General features: G+C 45.2%; 1 long non-coding RNA gene across 1 annotated transcript; it reads left to right on the forward strand.

Annotated features, from left to right (window-relative positions):
• Positions 1 to 7802: 7802 nt before the first annotated feature.
• LOC121568240 lies at positions 7803 to 16974 on the forward strand. The gene is made up of 4 exons (XR_006001218.2): positions 7803 to 7890; positions 8048 to 8252; positions 15109 to 15201; positions 15400 to 16974. It is a non-coding gene; the product is annotated as an uncharacterized LOC121568240 (long non-coding RNA).
• Positions 16975 to 19723: the final 2749 nt, after the last annotated feature.

Here is a 19723-nt window from a genome sequence, read left to right on the forward strand (position 1 = left end):
CTTTTACCAGGGTCTGTCGGAGCAGCTCAAGGATGAGTTGATCTCCTATCCGGAGCCTAGTGACCTGGACAGCTTGGTAGCCTTGTCTATTCGGGTGGATAATCGAGTCCGAGAGCGAAGGAGGGAGAAGCAATGGGGTCCGTCCAATCGATCAGCTTCTCAGGTTCCAGTCGGGTCGGGGATTGGACCAGAATACGTCGATCATCGTCCACCACACAGGATTAGTGGAGAGGTCCTGTCTCCCGATTCGGAACCAATGCAAGTAGGGCGGCACGGGTTAACCAAGGAGGAACGCCAACTCAGACGTAGGACTAACTGTTGCCTCTACTGTGGTGGTTCGGGACATTACCCTCGCCACCTGTTCCCGGCGGTCGTCAAACTGCGCGGCTCGCTAAAGTTGGGAGGACTTTTAGCGAGCCAGTTTCAACCTCTCAATACCTCTGTCAGACCCCGTTTCCGGCTACCCTTGTGAACAGGAATCAGAGCTTAGCGATTAACGCTTTTATCGATTCAGGTGCCGATGGAAGCTTTCTTGATGCCGAGTTGGTGGAACAGCTGGGGCTTTCCAAGGAGCAATTGCCGGAAGCCATTGAAGCAACCACTCTGAACGGCAGTAGTCTGGCACGTATCACGATGAGGACTGAACCGGTTAAGATGCTGTTGTCGGGGAATCATTCGGAGATGATTTCATTCTTCATTCTGCCGTCTTCCCATGTTCCTCTGGTCCTGGATACCCCTGGCTGAAGGAACACAATCCCACGTTCGATTGGGTGACGGGCAAGGTAACGAGTTGGAGCCTTGATTGTCATGCTAACTGTCTCAAGACTGCCTGTCCCCATTCGGTTCCCAGTCAGGTGATTGAGGCTAAACCCCCAGATTTGTCCCTGGTTCCCGAGACATATCACGATTTGGGGGAAGTGTTCAGTAAGCAGAAGGCTCTGTCACTCCCTCCCCACCGACCATATGATTGTGCCATCAACCTGTTCCCTGGAGCTGTCTACCCTAAGGGAAGGTTATACAGTATCTCCCGCCCTGAACGTGAGGCTTTGGAGACCTACATCAAGGAGTCCCTAGCTGCTGGTCTCGTTCGTTCCTCGTCATCACCCCCTGGGGGCAGGATTCTTCTTTGTGGGTAAGAAGGATGGCTCTCTTCGACCGTGTATTGATTATCGGGGGTTGAATGACATCACGGTCAAGAACAAGTATCCCCTGCCCTTGATGAGTTCTGCCTTCGACTCCTTACAGGGTGCTACGGTGTTCACCAAGCTAGACCTACGCAATGCGTATCACATGGTCCGGATCAGAGAGGGAGACGAGTGGTTGACGGGTTTCAATACACCGATGGGTCACTCGAGTATCAGGTGATGCCGTTTGGACTGACCAATGCTCCAGCGGTATTCCAGAGTATGGTGAACGGCGTCCTGAGAGACATGATCGGTCTCTTTGTGTTTGTTTATCTGGATGACATTCTGATCTTCTCGAAGGAACCTTCCGACCACGTCCAGCATGTCCGGCAGGTTCTGCAGCGATTGTTGGAGAATCGCCTGTTCGTGAAGGCCGAGAAGTGCGAGTTTCACGCCCACACGACATCCTTTCTCGGGTACATCATCTCAGGGGGAGAGATTAGGATGGACCAGGAGAAGGTTAGAGCGGTTCTGGAATGGGCCCAGCCCGATACGAGATTGCAGCTCCAGAGATTTTTGGGGTTTGCGAATTTCTACCGCAGATTCATCCGGGATTACAGCCGTGTGGCCGCTCCGTTAACTGCCTTGACTTCCAGTATCAGGAGCTTCAAGTGGAATCCGGAGGCGGATCGAGCGTTTCTGGATTTGAAGAGGCGATTCACCAACGCACCGATTCTCTCTCAACCGACACGGCCCGTCAGTTCGTCGTTGAAGTGGGACTGCGTCTGATGTGGGAGTTGGCGCCATCCTGTCGCAGCGATGCTCCACGGACAGTAACTCCATCCCTGCGCCTACTACTCTCGTCGCCTTTCGCCTGCGGAGAGGAATTACGATGGGTAACCGGGAGCTTCTCGTGGTGAAACTTGCCTTGGAGGAGTGGCGCCACTGGTTGGAGGGGGCGGAGCAACCGTTTATTGTCTGGACTGACCACAAGAATCTTGCTTACGTGCAATCGGCTAGACGTCTCAACTCCCGTCAGGCCAGGTGGTCGTTGTTTTTCGGACGATTCAATTTTTCCCTGACGTTCCGACCTGGATCTAAGAACGGCAAGGCGGACGCCTTGTCTCGGATGTTCTCCAAGACGGAGGAGAGTGGGTCCAAGACCGAGACAATTCTCCCCCGGAACTGCGTCGTGGGAGCTGTTAGGTGGAAGATTGAGGGGAGGAGGTGATGGCGGCCCTTCGGACGCAGCCCGGTCCCCGTAACGGTCCACCCGGTCGGTTGTTTGTGCCTGAGTCGGTTCGTCCTGCGGTCCTCAAATGGTCCCACGCCAGCAAGATGGCTTGTCACCCTGGCGTGGCTCGGACGATGGCGTTTCTTCGCAGACGTTTTTGGTGGCCTGCCATGGCCGAGGATACTCGGGGTTATGTTGCTGCCTGTCCAGTGTGTGCGCAGAATAAGAGTACCAATCGCCCAGCTCTGGACTACTTCACCCCCTTCCTATTCCCCGGCGACCATGGTCGCATCTGGCCCTGGACTTTGTCACTGGGTTGCCGCTTCTGAGGGGAACACGGTCGTTCTGACTATCGTGGACAGATTCAGCAAGTTCGCCCACTTTGTGCCAATTGCCAAGCTTCCCTCTGCCTCGGAGACGTCCGAGATCCTGGTTAGGAGGTTTTCAGGGTCCACGGTTTGCCCAGTGATATCGTTTCCGACCGTGGCCCTGGTTTACCTCTGCTGTCTGGAAGTCCTTCTGTTTGGCCATTGGAGCTACAGTCAGTCTCACATCTGGTTTTCACCCCCAATCTAATGGTCAGGCGGAGAGAGCCAACCAGAAGATGGAATCCACGCTACGCTGCCTGGCCTCTTCCAACCCCACCTCCTGGGTCTCTCAGTTGCCTTGGGTTGAGTATGCCCACAATACTCTCCCCTACATCTGCCACTGGGATGTCTCCCCTTCCAGTGCCTGTATGGCTACCAACCGCCCTTGTTCCCTTCTCTCAGGAGAAGGAGCTCTCAGTGCCTTCTGTTCAGGCCCATATTCGTCGTTGCCACCGGACCTGGCATCGGGCCAGAAAGGCACTCCTTAGAGTTTCGGACCGGTATCAGCTCCAGGCGAATCGTCGCCGGATCCCCGCTCCCACCTATACCATCGGAGATAGGGTCTGGTTGGCCACACGGGATCTTCCTTTACGGACTGAGTCTAGGAAGTTGTTACCGAAGTTCATTGGTCCGTTTGTGGTGGAGAGGGTGATCAATCCGGTGGCAGTTCGACTCAAACTCCCGAGGACGCTCAGAGTCCATCCCACCTTTCATGTCTCCTGCCTCAAGCCTGTTTTCCTCAGTCCTCTGTTGCCTCCTCCGCCTCCTCCTCCTCCTCCTCGGATGATCGGAGGTGGTCCTGCCTACACGGTGCGACGCATCATGGATTCCAGACGGCGGGGCCGGGGGTTCCAGTATCTCGTGGACTGGGAGGGGTATGATCCTGAAGAGAGGAGTTGGATTCGCGCGCGACAGATCCTAGATGCTGACCTCATCCGTGACTTCTACCGCCTCCATCCTGGCGCTCCGGGAGTCCGCCCGGTGGCGTTCGTCGGAGGGGGGGTACTGTAACGATCCCGGCAGTCTGAGTCGGGTCCTGTCTGTGGACTAGTTTTTCTGCTCGTGATCTCCAGTTTCCCGAGGGTTCTGGAACGCTCCGGGAGCTCTCTTGATTTCCGCACCTGCATCCCATCAGCAATCTGCACACCTGGTCCTGATCATCACCCTTCTTAGGCTCTGGCCTAACATCCATTCCCTGCCGGATCGTTAGCCATGAACAGTAGGTTTACCAGAGTATCAGTCTTAGAGCTTCTAGCGTTAGTTTTGTTGTTTTGCACCTTGTTGGTTTGGTTGTTTACTTACCTCCGTTTTGTTCCATCTGCAGTCACTCGTCCGGAACCTTCATCCAACCTCTGCCTGGTGGTCGGCGGCTGCCGAGCCATGATTGGATCAACCACTGCACCCCCAACAACTAATCAACGCCGCCCGCTCTGTTCCCTGGATTATTCAGCATCACTCTTGACTTTGTAAATAAACACTCACCTTCGTTTCAACTTACCTTGTCCTGGTCTGCTTCTGGGTTCTGGCTTTGTAACTCGTGACACAGTGGGTCAGAAGTTTACATACACAAAGTTGACTGTGCCTTTAAACAGCTTGGAAAATTCCAGAAAATAATGTCATGGCTTTAGAAGCTTCTGATAGGCTAATTGACATAATTTGAGTCAATTGGAGGTGTACCTGAGGATGTATTTCAAGACCTACCTTCAAACTCAGCACCTCTTTGCTTGACATCATGGGAAAATCAAAAGAAATCAGCCAAAACCACGTTCATCTGTACAAACAATAGTAAGCAAGTATAAACACCATGGGACCACACAGCCGTCATACCGCTCAGGAAAGAGACGCATTCTGTCTCCTAGAGATGAACGTACTTTGGTGCGAAAAGTGCAAATAAATCCCAGAACAACAGCAAAGGACCTTGTGAAGATGCTGGAGGAAACAGGTACAAAGTATCTATATCCACAGTAAAACAAGTCCTATATCGACATAACCTGAAAGGCCGCTCAGCAAGGAAGAAGCCACTGCTCCAAAACTGCCATAAAAAAGCCTGACTACGGTTTGCAACTGCACATGGGGACAAAGATCTTACTTTTTGGAGAAATGTCCTCTGATCTGATGAAACAAAAATATAACTGTTTGGCCATAATGACCATCGTTATGTTTGGAGGAAAAAGGGGATGCTTGCAAGCCAAAGAACACCATCCCAACCATGAAGCACGGGGGTGGCAGCATGCTGTGGGGGTGCTTTGCTGCAGGAGGGACTGGTGCACTTCACAAAATAGATGACATCATGAGGAAGGAAAATTTGGTGGATATATTGAAGCAACATCTCAAGACATCAGTCAGGAAGTTAAAGCTTGGTCGCAAATGGGTCTTCCAAATGGACAATGACCCCAAGCATACTTCCAAAGTTGTGGCAAAATGGCTTAAGGACAACAAAGTCAAGGTATTGGAGTGGCCATCACAAAGCCCTGACCTCAATCCTATAAAAAATTTGTGGGCAGAACTGAAAACGTGTGTGCGAGCAAGGAGGCCTACACACCTGACTCAGTTACACCAGCTCTGTCAGGAGGAATGGATCAAAATTCACCCAACTTATTGTGGGAAGCTTTTGGCTACCCAAAACGATTGATCCAAGTTAAACAATTTAAAGGCAATGCTACCAAATACTAATTGAGTGTATGTAAACTTCTGACCCACTGGGAATGTGATGAAATAAATAAAAGCTGAAATAAATCATTCGCTCTACTAATATTCGGACATTTCACATTCTTAAAATAAAGTGGTGATCCTAACTGACCTAAGACAGGGAATTGTTACTAGGAATAAATGTCAGGAATTGTGAAAAACTGAGTTTAAATGTATTTGGCTAAAGTGTATGTAAACTTCCGACTTCAATTGTACCTACTATGTTTAATTGTTACTAGATTAAATTAATCATGTAACAATTAACTCATTAGGAATTTGGGGCACCACAGGAAAAGTTGTTTAACGAGTTACCGTTTCCCGAAATAACTCTAAAGATATCTAGATATCTCTTATCATTTAACAGTCATTTATTAATAATTTACCTCATATCAGTCTCATTCCGAAAGTCGTAGGCTCTTTAAGTTTGCACAAACCCAGGTCTTACTGATCATTCCGTACCACAGAAATTGATGTAATTATTTATTTAGTAACTAATTAAAAATGATAACACAAGATACAAACACATACACGGTATAGGTAGGGATTATAAACTTAATACAATGAAAACGGGTTCCTAGCGGACTAACAATATGACATTTGTTACAAAAGATGGCAAGTTAAAGAGAGAGAGAGAGAGAAAAACACTTGGATACACATGGACCTATGCTCATAGTAATCCTAATACTTTGCCAGAACTGCCGCCCGTTTGGTAAGAAGTAATGCATGTATTTATGTGTTTGTCTTCGTCATCTCTGTTGGACCCAGGCCTTCGTGAGAAGGGTCGATTGGGCCTTCTCTTTTCGGATGGCCTTTTAGATGTAAGGCTCAGATGTAAGGCTCAGATTGTCCACAAGAGGTCACAATGTCCTTCTTCTTAGTCATCTGTTTACTTTCACACGTTCTGGAAGTGGTCTTCTGATGATGGCTAATCAGCTGTGTCGATGATACCCTGTGGGGTGATGAGAGCAGTGTGGTAGACGATGGTTTGAAGAGAGTAACAGGATGGTCCCACTTAAATTCACCTTCTTAGATACAGTACTTAGAACAGCTACTCAGCCGTAACATTCATTGTTAGTGGAGGCAACTTTGTCGGCTTCACCTCGTGTTGATTTTCACCTCGTATTTTCTACACATCGTAAAGGATGTAAATATGATATACACAGTGTAAAAGCTCTTCAAGTCACAATGTTTTTGTTATAACGGCAATATACAATTTTTAATGACATCACAACATTTTCCATATTCCATTTCTCATCATTCCCAACGTTTGGATGTTGAAATATATTGTCCCAATGTTTATTGTTGGATGTTGAAGTTTTTGGGCGACAAAAGTCTCTGAAACAAAGGACATTCCTTTCAACATACTAGATGGCCAGAGACAGATTCTCCTATCTCTAATTTATGGCAGTATTAAGGTGTCAAGACCGGCACAGCCCCCCCTGTGGGTAAGAGGGTCTGGTTGTTGTCGGCCATTTGCCAAGCTGATATGAGGCCTTCGATCCTCACTCAGGGAGAGTCATGACAACATGGTGATCTTGTGTGCGGCTGCTCTGCCATGGAAACCCATTTCATGAAGCTCCCGACTAACAGTTTTTGTGCTGACGTTGCTTCCCGAGGCAGTTTGGAACTCGGTAGTGAATGTTGCAACCGAGGACAGACACTGTTTTCTGCACTATGCGCTTCAGTACTCAGCGGTCCTGTTCTGTGAGCTTGTGTGGCCTACCACTTTGCTGCTGAGCTGTTGTTGCTCCTAGACGTTTCCACTTCACAATAGCAGCACTTACAGTTGACCAGGCAGCTCTAGCAGGGCAGACATTTTGTCAAACTGACTTGTTTGAATTGTGGCATCTTATGACGGTTGAAAGTCACTAAGCTCGTTAGTAAGGCCATTCTACTGCCAATGTTTGTATATGGAGATTGCATGGCTGTGTGCTCAATTTTATACACCTGTCAGCAACGGGTGTGGCTGAAATAGCTAAATCCACTAATTTGAAGCGATGTCGACATCATTTTGTATATATAGTGTATCAGTGTATTTGTAGATGTTTTAAATTGTCAAAATAACTAAAAGCGGCATTGTAAGACAAGGCTGAAACTATCTGTTGTCCACAGACCCATTTCAGACCACTCAGAATGTTTAGACAGTGCCCCAGTGGGAAGTGGATGTGCTAAACTCAAGGCCAATGTTCTAGAGTGCTGCTTGATCTAAATGTCTGTCAGGGAGAAAGTGTGCCTAATGATTTACGAATTACAATTACTTTCTATAGTGGTGTTTGCTTTATTTGGGCTATATGCTGTACTATGTCAGTTTTGGCTGCAAAGTTAGTTCTGTACGCCCCACCCCGCAACCAGATAGAGTAGAGAGGCTTCTTTTCTGTGTAATAGTGTCTCAGACAGCGGGTAACGAGAGCTCGCTTTGGATCTCTTTTCTATCGCTTGGCACTGTTTGGCAGAGGAGGTGTACACAGGTCTCCTGGTAAAAAAGTCAGACTTTCTTTTCTAGCGTGTGGACTTTCTTTTGTGATTTTGTGTATGTGCATGCTACGGGTTGTGAGTGCATGAATTTGTCTGTATGTGTGTCTGTTATTTGTATGTGTGTTGATACCCTGCTGACTGGTGTGTCTCTCTCCCAGTGCTGTAGAGGACCGACGGGTGCTGTGGTGTAGACAGACCTCGTGTGGTAGAGGATGGGCACCGGTGCTCCCCAGGTGGCCACTTTTATCTGCCATCCCGTGAAATGGTGTGAGGATCACGCGTTTATCTCAACGATCCAGGCAAACACTGCTGTGGAGTGGAGACTTACGACCCTCTGGATGAAATTTGCTGCAACGGACTCAAGTGAGTTGCTCTGTAGGGTGGAAACTGTTAAGGTTGGTACAGATGTAAGATCTTAATTTGAGCCTGCAGCAACAGGAAATATTGATTATTATGTGGATGATAATGAATGGACATTTTTGTAATGGTTGGTACATTTTTCGTAAGGGAAAATCCAGTCTGAAATTTCAAAGTGGAAATGACAGAACTTCAGAAGCCTTTTTAAAACTAAAATACACTACACGTTTTACATAAAAATCTCCTGCAACAGGGTGATCAAATTAAGATCCTACGTCTGTGGTTGAACTTAGCCAGGTAGTTTATCCCTAAACACAGAGGATTCTCAAGCTCAGTCTCAAGCACAGTCTACAACCACAGTTCATAGTGCCTAAGGGCTAACGATTAGATCACTTTATCTACAGCAGAATGTTTCCAGCCTCCCTTAAGTGTTGATGAGTGTGTTTGTGTGTGCGTTCATGCGTGTTTGTACTATAATGAACTGTGGAAAGTATTATCTTGGTTCTGAGAGATGTTGATGCAAGTAGGAAAAAAAAACATCCTGACAATCCCAGTCCCCATATGTGAGAGAATTGTGTGGGCGGCGGTGGCTCAATGAAATGCACAATGTCTCTAGAGAGACAAAGACTACTGTCAGTTAAGATGCCTTCCAGGTCTTTTCCATTTCCCTTTTTCCCGTCAAAGGCATTCAGACAGTTTTTTAACAAATAATGCTCAAATGTTAAAGTCTCAAACCCAGACATTCAAACTGTGGGTCACGACCCCTAGTGCTTTCCCCAGGAAGCTGCATGGCAGTCTGAATTTATCATTACTTAACACTTTGGCAATGAAACAAGCGGATAGTCTGTGAGAACAGTGCAGTGGTGACTCACTTGAAGCTGAGGGAGTGAACATTATCGAGGGAGTAGGGGCTAATGAGACCCTCGGATAGCCACTTCGACCGAGCCAGCAAGGCTGCCGGCTCCTGAGCCAAGTGGTATCCCAACACGCACCGCGTTATGTTTTGGAGTTTGCACAATTTCAAATAAAAGAATGAGAATTATGAGTCTATTTTGTTTGTGTCTGATTTCGAGGTATGACACGTAACAAAATAAATACATCCCAAATTAAATTTGTAACTGTTACTGAGGAATATATATTGTAAAATGTCATGCTTGTTTTATTATTTGAATGTGGAACATGAATTGCATCATTCAAGTAATGAGTGTGTCCTGAAGCTGAAGGGTTTATTGATCCCCTCGCCAGTCTTGACGTCACCCTCTGAATTTCGTCAGCAACACGTGACAATGGAGGGCCCTCCGAGCGGGTTGGTATATTTTGCTGATGGGTTTCTCTTAATTGCCTAAATGGAAGGCCTCCCCTCTTGAGGACGGCAGTGTCTGCTGGTTTTGGTCATCTCTCTACATTGATCAGTCTGTTCATTCAAGGAATCAATGGGCTAAAACTCATAATTCTTATAGCTAGAACTCTCCAGATTCCATTTCCTTGAGTGCTATTCAGTAAAATCCAATCAATTATAAATAATCATCAGTACATGGCCATGAGTTCGCCCAACATGACAGCACAATAGGCACCAAATTCGGAGAGATGATATGTGCTCTTTTGGTATTGGGAGGTCAAAAAAACTTATCTGGAGGGAAGGCCTATGACCCCAGCAGTGGCAAGGTGAAGTGCTGTGCAGGGACTCTGTACAACCTGCAGGTTCAGGACAGGCTCTCAGAGGAGACCCATTGCTGTGGGAATGTCCTGATGGAGGCCGGCTCCACCCGGACCTGCTGCTCTGCCCCAGGGCTAGACCTGCTCTACCCTACCCAGCCAGGGTTCACCTGCTGTGGGCACTGCTACCTCAACACCTCCCTGTGGTCTTGCTGCGCGGGGGTCCTGTACCCAAGGCCTGAACCACACACCAGATTAATCTCTGATCTCAGCGATCAATACTCCCCTCCCCATACCATCCTCTACAGGTGCTAAAAATGATACATTTAACCATGTTTTGACTCTATACAGTGTTTGCTTACATTTACATTGTTTACAAACAATGGCTTGAAAAATCTTACTTTGTTTTCAGATGGGGTAGGACAGTTGAACTAAGCTCATGAGGCATACAGTGAGGGAAAAAAGTATTTGATCCCCTGCTGATTTTGTACATTTGCCCACTGACAAAGACATGATCAGTCTATAATTTTAATGGTAGGTTTATTTGAACAGTGAGAGACAGAATAACAACAACAAAATCCAGAAAAACCCATGTCAAAAATGTTATGAATTGATTTGCATTTTAATGAGGGAAATAAGTATTTGACCCCTCTGCAAAACATGACTTAGTACTTGGTGTCAAAACCCTTGTTGGCAATCACAGAGGTCAGACGTTTCTTGTAGTTGGCCACCAGGTTTGCACACATCTCAGGAGGGATTTTGTCCCACTCCTCTTTGCAGATCTTCTCCAAGTCATTAAGGTTTCGAGCCTGACGTTTGGCAACTCGAACCTTCAGCTCCCTCCACAGATTTTCTATGGGATTAAGGTCTGGAGACTGGCTAGGCCACTCCAGGACCTTAATGTGCTTCTTCTTGAGCCACTCCTTTGTTGCCTTGGCCGTGTGTTTTGGGTCATTGTCATGCTGGAATACCCATCCACGACCCATTTTCAATGCCCTGGCTGAGGGAAGGAGGTCCTCACCCAAGATTTGACGGTACATGGCCCCGTCCCTTTGATGCGGTGAAGTTGTCCTGTCCCCTTAGCAGAAAAACACCCCCAAAGCATAATGTTTCCACCTCCATGTTTGACGGTGGGGATGGTGTTCTTGGGGTCATAGGCAGCATTTCTCCTCCTCCAAACACGGCGAATTGAGTTGATGCCAAAGAGATCGATTTTGGTCTCATCTGACCACAACACTTTCACCCAGTTCTCCTCTGAATCATTCAGATGTTCATTGGCAAACTTCAGACAGGCCTGTATATGTGCTTTCTTGAGCAGGGGGACCTTGCGGGCACTGCAGGATTTCAGTCCTTCACAGCGTAGTGTGTTACCAATTGTTTTCTTGGTGACTATTGTCCCAGCTGCCTTGAGATCATTGACAAGATCCTCCCGTGTAGTTCTGGGCTGATTCCTCACCGTTCTCATGATCATTGCAACTCCACGAGGTGAGATCTTGCATGGAGCCCCAGGCCGAGGGAGATTGACAGTTCTTTTGTGTTCCTTCCATTTGCGAATAATCGCAACAACTGTTGTCACCTTCTCACCAAGCTGCTTGGCGATGATCTTGTAGCCCATTCCAGCCTTGTGTAGGTCTACAATCTTGTCCCTGACATCCTTGGAGAGCTCTTTGGTCTTGGCCATGGTGGAGAGTTTGGAATCTGATTGATTGATTGCTTCTGTGGACAGGTGTCTTTTATACAGGTAACAAGCTGAGATTAGGAGCACTCCCTTTAAGAGTGTGCTCCTAATCTCAGCTCGTTACCTGTATAAAAGACACCTGGGAGCCAGAAATCTTTCTGACTGAGAGGGGGTCAAATACTTATTTCCCTCATTAAAATGCAAATCAATTTATAACATTTTTGACATGCGTTTTTCTGGATTTTTTTGTTGTTATTCTGTCTCTCACTGTTCAAATAAACCTACCATTAAAATTATAGACTGATCATTTCTTTGTCAGTGGGCAAACATACAAAATCAGCAGGGGATCAAATGCTTTTTTCCCTCACTGTACGTTAAATTCTTCAAGAATCAATTGGAACATAATTAATTTTAAAAGTCAAAAAATGGATGTACATATCACAGATTACACCTTTAAACTATCAGTAGATTTTAGTTGCTTACAAAAAAATAACCATGTTTATGGTCTCTCATGAGTCATACAGTGGCTTGCGAAAGTATTCACCCCCCTTGTCATTTTTCCTATTTTGTTGCCTTACAACCTGGAATTAAAATGGATTTTTGGTGGGGGTTTGTATCATTTGATTTACACAACATGCCTACCACTTTGAAGATGCTATTTTTTTAAAATTGTGAAACAAACAAGAAATAAGAGAAAAAAACAGAAAACTTGAGCGTGCATAACTATTCATGTACATATGTACATGTATGTAGGGTTAAAGTTTCTATGCATAGATAATAAATAGCGAGTAGCAGCAGCGTAAAAAAGGGGGTCAAGGCAAATAGTCCAGGTAGCCATTTGATTAACTCTTTAGCAGCTTGGGGGTAGAAGCTGTTAAGGAGCCTCTTGGACCTAGACTTGGCGCTCCGGTAGCACTTGCTGTGTGGTAGCAGAGAGAACAGTCTATGACCTGATGTGGCTGGAGTCTTTGACCATTTTTAGGGCCTTCCTCTAACACTGCCTGGTATAGAGGTCCTGGATGGCAGGAAGCTTGGCCCCAGTGATGTACTGGGCCGTACGCACTACCCTCTGTAGCCGAGCAGTTACCATAAGAAGTGGTGATGCAACCAGTCAGGATGCTCTCGATGGTGTAGATGTAGAACTTTTTGAGGATCTGAGGACCCATGCCAAATCTTTTCAGTCTCCTGGGGGGGAATAGGCATTATCGTGCCCTCTCTGTCTTGGTGTGTTTGGACCATGATAGTTTGTTAGTGATGTGGACACCAAGGAAATTGAAGCTCTCGACCCACTCCACCACAGCCCCGTCGATGTGAATGGGGGCGTGCTGGACCTCCTTTTCCCGTAGTCCACGATCAGGTCCTTTGTCTTCCTTTGTCTTGCTCACGTTGAGGTAGAGGTTGTTGTCCACACTGCCAGGTCTCTGACCTCCTCCATATAGGCTGTCTCATCGTTGTCGGTGATGAGGCCTACCACTGTTGTATCATCCGCAAACTTAATGTTAGTGATGAGTTTTGAGGGCACTATGGTGTTAAAAGCTGAGCTGTAGTCAACGAACAGCATTCTCACGTAGGTGTTCCTTTTGTCTAGTTGGGAATGGGCAGCGTAGAGTGCAATAGAGATTGCATCATCTGTGGGTCTGTTGGAGCGGTATGCGAATTGTAGTGGGTCTAGGTTTTCTGGGATGATGGTGTTGATGTGAGCCATGACCAGCCTTTCAACTGTTGGAACATATTGTACGAATTGCAATTCGTCACATATCATACGAAATGGATGATGGACATCCACAAATTAGTACATACCATACGAAATGTAACATATCATATTAACTGGAGTGTCTCGGATTTACATACAGAATAATACAAAATGCTCTAAGACCAGTTTGCTGAACAAGATTTGTAGCCATGAGCCATGCTTTTCCTCAGAGTACACCTTCACATAAAGGTAGAAAAGGCTTCAGTGTTTTTGAGCCTTTTATCTGAAATCGGTATGCTTTTTGCAACGCACACTTAAGAGAAGACAGAGAAGGATTTGTCAACATAGCAACGGTCATCAAAATTGTTCAAAGGTTTAAACAACAATTATAATAAATGCAACAGTTGTACAATGAATTTGTTTAATCCATCAGATATTGACTGAATTATAGCACATAAAACATTGTACTGGCATGGACAAATAATGAATGTTCAGTCATTTTGGTGGGAATTAAGTTATTCCATTTATTGTAAAATGTCACTTTTTGTTCTTATAATGCACTCACATATACATTTTCTTGGTATATCAGGATTTTTTTTTTTGCTTATCAAACACACAGCATATTTTGACAGGATACAGTCTGTATCTAAGCTACGTGAAATTACATCACTGTTTGATTTAAGAACCTTGCTGATCCGCTCTCCCACTTGAGATCAGGAGATAGCTGACCTTTGCATAAGGTAAACCATAGACTGTAAGAAATACAACTGTTGAACAACTGTTTAAATCATGTTGTAATCCTTTCAGCACAATCTAAATAAAGGCTGACTAGTTTACATGGCTGGGTGGGAGGCCACAGCCATAATGGCATCTGCATGACAACAGAACTACTGTATAATATAATAATAATAATATGCCATTTAGCAGACGCTTTTATCCAAAGCGACTTACAGTCATGCGTGCATAAATTTTTTTTTTTGTGTATGGGTGGTCCCGGGGATCGAACCCACTACCTTGGCGTTACAAGCGCCGTGCTCTACCAGCTGAGCTACAGAGGACCACCTGTATGAAAGACGAAGGAGATTTGGTTCAGTTAAATTCTACATAAACAACCAGTCAAAGCTGTCCAGTCCATTCATGAGGGTATGCAGTTACAGGGCAAACAATAGTATACACTACAAACACGTTATAGTCTTATAATTATAGTCTTCCTGAAAATATGCTGAAAATAATTGAAGGGACCGATGAGACAGTTTCTCAAGGGGGTTTGTTAAAAAATGCATCCTTCCCTCCTCTCTTCCGTAAGGTAATCCCTGGGGGGGAAGGGGGAGTGCTTTTACTTGTCCTGTTACACACAAGTGTGTAATGGAAATGTGTTTTTTTGCACATTCCCAACGCCCCCTGAGACACCCGCAGGCAATGGGGTCACGGCCAGGGTCGGCTTTGTATAGCGTCCCTGGAGCAATTAGGGCTAAGTGACTTGCTCAAGGGCATAGCAACGTCATTTGCTTGTTCTTTTCGCCTTATCAGCTCCGTTATTCGAGGCCCAATGGTCTAACCTTGTAGCTTCCTGCCGCTGATCTGTTGTTGATTGAAGAAAGCAATAGGAAATGCCCCCGGTTAGCGGATCCACCGCCGGTTGACCCTGGCGCCAAATATTGCTCGGAACTGTCGGAAGTGGTCCAAAAATACTGCATGAAAACTTCTAGAATTATCAAAGACAACGTAATGGGAACGGAAACAACATGTGGCAGAAACAATTTTTATGGGAGAACTTGGCAAGAAATTAGAGGAAAGTGAGCAATAAAATACATCTTTCATATGTTTCCTTTCAGGCTCTTGTCGTGGGAGATGGTCCGACTCCTTGGACACCTTCTCAGTTAATCACACTGTTCTCAAATGGACCACACAGCCTCTTCCTGTATGATGTAAGAAGCTCTGACTTTTATGTTTGATGACGAAATACAATGACACAACCCTGACATTCTTTGACCTCTGACTCCAACAACTGCCTCTACACGGCTGATTGGAATAGTGTGACCTGACATAATAACAGAGATCATGTCTGAAATTTGATTTCTCTCACAGATGTAACTCTCTCTCCGTCTCTCTTTCTCTCTTTCCAGTTCCCTCTCGGACAGGTTTTGGGATGACGGCCCCATCCACAACAGAGGGCAAAGTCCTCCTGGTAATCTACGGCCTGCTGGGCTGCTCTGCCACCATCCTCTTCTTCAACATCACCATGTTGGACTTCCTCATACGATGGAGCCACCGGAAGAGAACACACAACATCCGGCTAGGGGGCAACAACAACCAACATGAGGGTGGAGGAGAGGAAAGAGGGGTGGAGGCCCTCTGTGTATTCGGTCACTCTCAAACTGCCTCCTCATGCTCCTGGGGGTATGCTGTACCTACTCCCTCTTCAATGCCCTGTCTATCATCATCAAATGGGCTGAACTGGATCCTGAGTCAGCTGATCCATCTGTGTAGCTGCCTGTGCCACAGCAGACCTCTACGATGTGTGTCTGGCTGTAGAACTCTCTCCCCGCTCTGACCTTTTTGAACTGCTCCTGTATCTCTGTGCTGCTGCCTTCACCTCTGGTCTTCTCCCCATCATTGGACTACCATCTGTGGACACCTTCCTTGCTACAACCTCTGAACACCTTTAGTGTTTGTGCATCACTGCCCAAAGTTGACTTTGTGGAGCCAGAGTGTCTTTACAGTTATCTTATGTGTATATTATGTGTTACTATGTCATATGTCCATTACTACTTAGTTACAAACTATTTATAGTTGTTGTTGGGTGCAACTATGTTAGTATTTCACGTGTATATAATATGTCCTGTTACATAGTCATTTAATAGCTTTATGGTCGAGCTATGAATACTTTTACTGTTGGGACAATAGTTACTCTACTTGCCATTAAAACCTATAGGCCTAAGATGGCCACCTGCCGTGAGGTAATTAGCATCCAATAATGCTGCCACTTCAAGTTCCTATTGTCATGTGACCTTTCATAGATGGCAGCCCCCATAGCCTTGTTTATATTACCATGCTAGCTTAATTAACCGGAATGCTAACATTTATACGAACTTGTTCCTACTATGTATGGGGTTTATACTGTTATGTTATATTAGCTTATACTGTTTATTATGTTAGGTTATATGATTTTCCTACTAGCTAATTATTAGCTATTCGCTTATCCTTTCCTTACTAGCCTGTAGTATGTTAGTCTAGCTGCTAATGTATGCCTGTAACCGTTATGCCTTATAGTGTGTACTGTATTCTCTATTAGCCTGTTGCTAATACTTAGCTGCAATTGTGTTTAGCGTCCCTAGCCATTGCCTATTGCCTATATAAAGTGCATTACTCCCATTGCTGCTATGCTATTAGCCTTGCTGCTACTATTCCTACTGTTGCTTAGCATATTAGCGTTATATTGTTATAGCACATTTATAGCCATGTCATTACACTGCTAATCCTATTAGCTATCATCGTAGCATTGTCATTGCTATGTTATCATGCCATTACTGTTGCTACATCGTTATAGCTATATCACTGTGTAATACATCTTTCTATTTGTCTTCTTACAGAATACCACACACATCACACTTCACACATCTATGACATTTATCACTATCACTCCTATTCTCCTTTAATGCTGGTGTGTGTTGCGGCTAGCAATAAACATCTGTTCTTTACCTCTGCCCCCTTTGGAGTCATCGCCCCCTAACCGGGGACCTAGGGCAGTTGTTCCATCCACATTTTACTAGCAAGCAACTCCATGGGTCCAATCAAACAAATGTATTTATAAAGCCCTTTTTACATCAGCAGATGTCACAAAGTGCTATACAGAAACCTAAAACCCCAAACAGCAAGCAAGCAATACAGATGTAGTAGCACGGTGGCTAGGAAAAACTCCCTAGAAAGGTAGAAACCTAGGAAGAAACCTAGAGAGAAACCAGGCTCTGAGGGGTGGCCTGTCCCATTCTGGCTGTGCTGGGTGGAGATTTTAACAGTACATGGCCATTAAGTCCAGATTTTTCTCCAAGATGTTCAAACGTTCATAGAGGACCAGCAGGGTCAATTAATAATCACAGTGGTTGTAGAGGTTGCAACAGGTCAGTACATCAGGAGTAAATGTCACTTGGCTTTTCATAGCCTGGCATTTAGAGGTTGAAATAGCAGGTGCGGTAGAGAGAGAGAGAGAGTTGAAAACAGCAGGTCTGGAACAAGGTAGCAAGTCCGGTGAACAGGTCGCGCTCTCTTTCATTTACCATGTATACTTGTTTCATGATGCATTGTTTTTTTCCCTCATCAATCTACACACAATACCCCATAATGACAAATATATATATACAGTGGGGAAAAAAAGTATTTAGTCAGCCACCAATTGTGCAAGTTCTCCCACTTAAAAAGATGAGAGAGGCCTGTAATTTTCATCATAGGTACACGTCAACTATGACAGAAAAATTAGAAAAACAAATCCAGAAAATCACATTGTAGGATTTTTCATGAATTAATTTGCAAATTATGGTGGAAAATAAGTATTTGGTCACCTACAAACAAGCAAGATTTCTGGCTCTCACAGACCTGTAACTTCTTCTTTAAGAGGTTCCTCTGTCCTCCACTCGTTACCTGTATTAATGGCACCTGTTTGAACTTGTTATCAGTATAAAAGACACCTGTCCACAACCTCAAACAGTCACACTCCAAACTCCACTATGGCCAAGTACTTGATCCCCTGCTGATTTTGTACATTTTCCCACTGACGAAGAAATGATCAGTCTATAATTTTAATGGTAGGTTTATTTGAACAGTGAGAGACAGAATAACAACAAAAAAACTACACGGGAGGATCTTGTCAATGATCTCAAGGCAGCTGGGACCATAGTCACCAAGAAAACAATTGGTAACACACTACGCCGTGAAGGACTGAAATCCTGCAGCACCCGCAAGGTCCCCCTGCTCAAGAAAGCACATATACATGCCCGTCTGAAGTTTGCCAATGAACATCTGAATGATTCAGAGGAGAACTGGGTGAAAGTGTTGTGGTCAGATGAGACCAAAATCGAGCTCTTTGGCATCAACTCAACACGCCGTGTTTGGAGGAGGAGGAATGCTGCCTATGACCCCAAGAACACCATCCCCACCGTCAAACATGGAGGTGGAAACATTATGCTTTGGGGGTGTTTTTCTGCTAAGGGAACAGGACAACTTCACCGCATCAAAGGGACGATGGACGGGGCCATGTACCGTCAAATCTTGGGTGAGGACCTCCTTCCCTCAGCCAGGGCATTGAAAATTGGTCGTGGATGGGTATTCCAGCATGACAATGACCCAAAACACACGGCCAAGGCAACAAAGGAGTGGCTCAAGAAGAAGCACATTAAGGTACTGGAGTGGCCTAGCCAGTCTCCAGAACTTAATCCCATAGAAAATCTGTGGAGGGAGCGGAAGGTTCGAGTTGCCAAACGTCAGCCTCGAAACCTTAATGACTTGGAGAAGATCTGCAAAGAGGAGTGGGACAAAATCCATCCTGAGATGTGTGCAAACCTGGTGGCAAACTACAAGAAATGTCTGACCTCTGTGATTGCCAACAAGGGTTTTGCCACCAAGTACTAAGTTTTGTGTTTTGCAGAGGGGTCAAATACTTATTTCCCTCATTAAAATGTAAATCAATTTATAACCTTTTTGACATGCGTTTTTCTTGATTATTTTGTTGTTATTCTGTCTCTCATTATTCAAATAAACCTACCATTAAAATTATAGACTGATCATGTCTTTGTCAGTGGGCAAACGTACAAAATCAAATACTTTTTTCCCTCACTGTACATGGTTAGCAGATGTTATTGCGAGTTTAGCGAAATGCTTGTGCTTATAATAATTAGTTATTTAGCAGACGCTCTTATCCAGAGCGACTTACAGGAGCAATTAGGGTTAAGTGCCTTGCTCAAGGGCACATCAACAGATTGTTCACCTAGTCGGCTCGGGGATTAGAACCAGCGACCTTTCGGTTACTGGCACAACGCTTTTAACCACTAAGCTACCTGCCGCCCTGCTTCTAGTTCCGACAGTGCAGCAATATCTAGCAAGTAATCTCTAACAGTTCCACAACAAAAACCTAATACACACAAATCTAAGTAAAGGAATGGAATAAGAATATATAAATATATCGATGAGCAATGTCATTATCAGAGTGGCATAGTCTAAGATGCAACAGATAGTATAGAATACAGTATATACATATGAGATGGGTAATGCAAGATTTGTAAACATTAAAGTGCAATTATTAAAGTGACTAGTGTTCCATTTATTAAAGTGGCCAGTGATTTTCAAGTCTGTATGTAGGCAGCAGCCTCTCTGTGCTAGTGATGGCTGTTTAACAGTCTGATGGCCTTGAGATAGAAGCTGTTTTTCAGTCTCTCGGTCCCAGCTTTGATGCACCTG

The sequence above is a fragment of the Coregonus clupeaformis genome, chromosome 6 (assembly GCF_020615455.1).
Source record: "Coregonus clupeaformis isolate EN_2021a chromosome 6, ASM2061545v1, whole genome shotgun sequence".
Classification (NCBI taxonomy): Eukaryota; Metazoa; Chordata; class Actinopteri; order Salmoniformes; family Salmonidae; genus Coregonus; species Coregonus clupeaformis.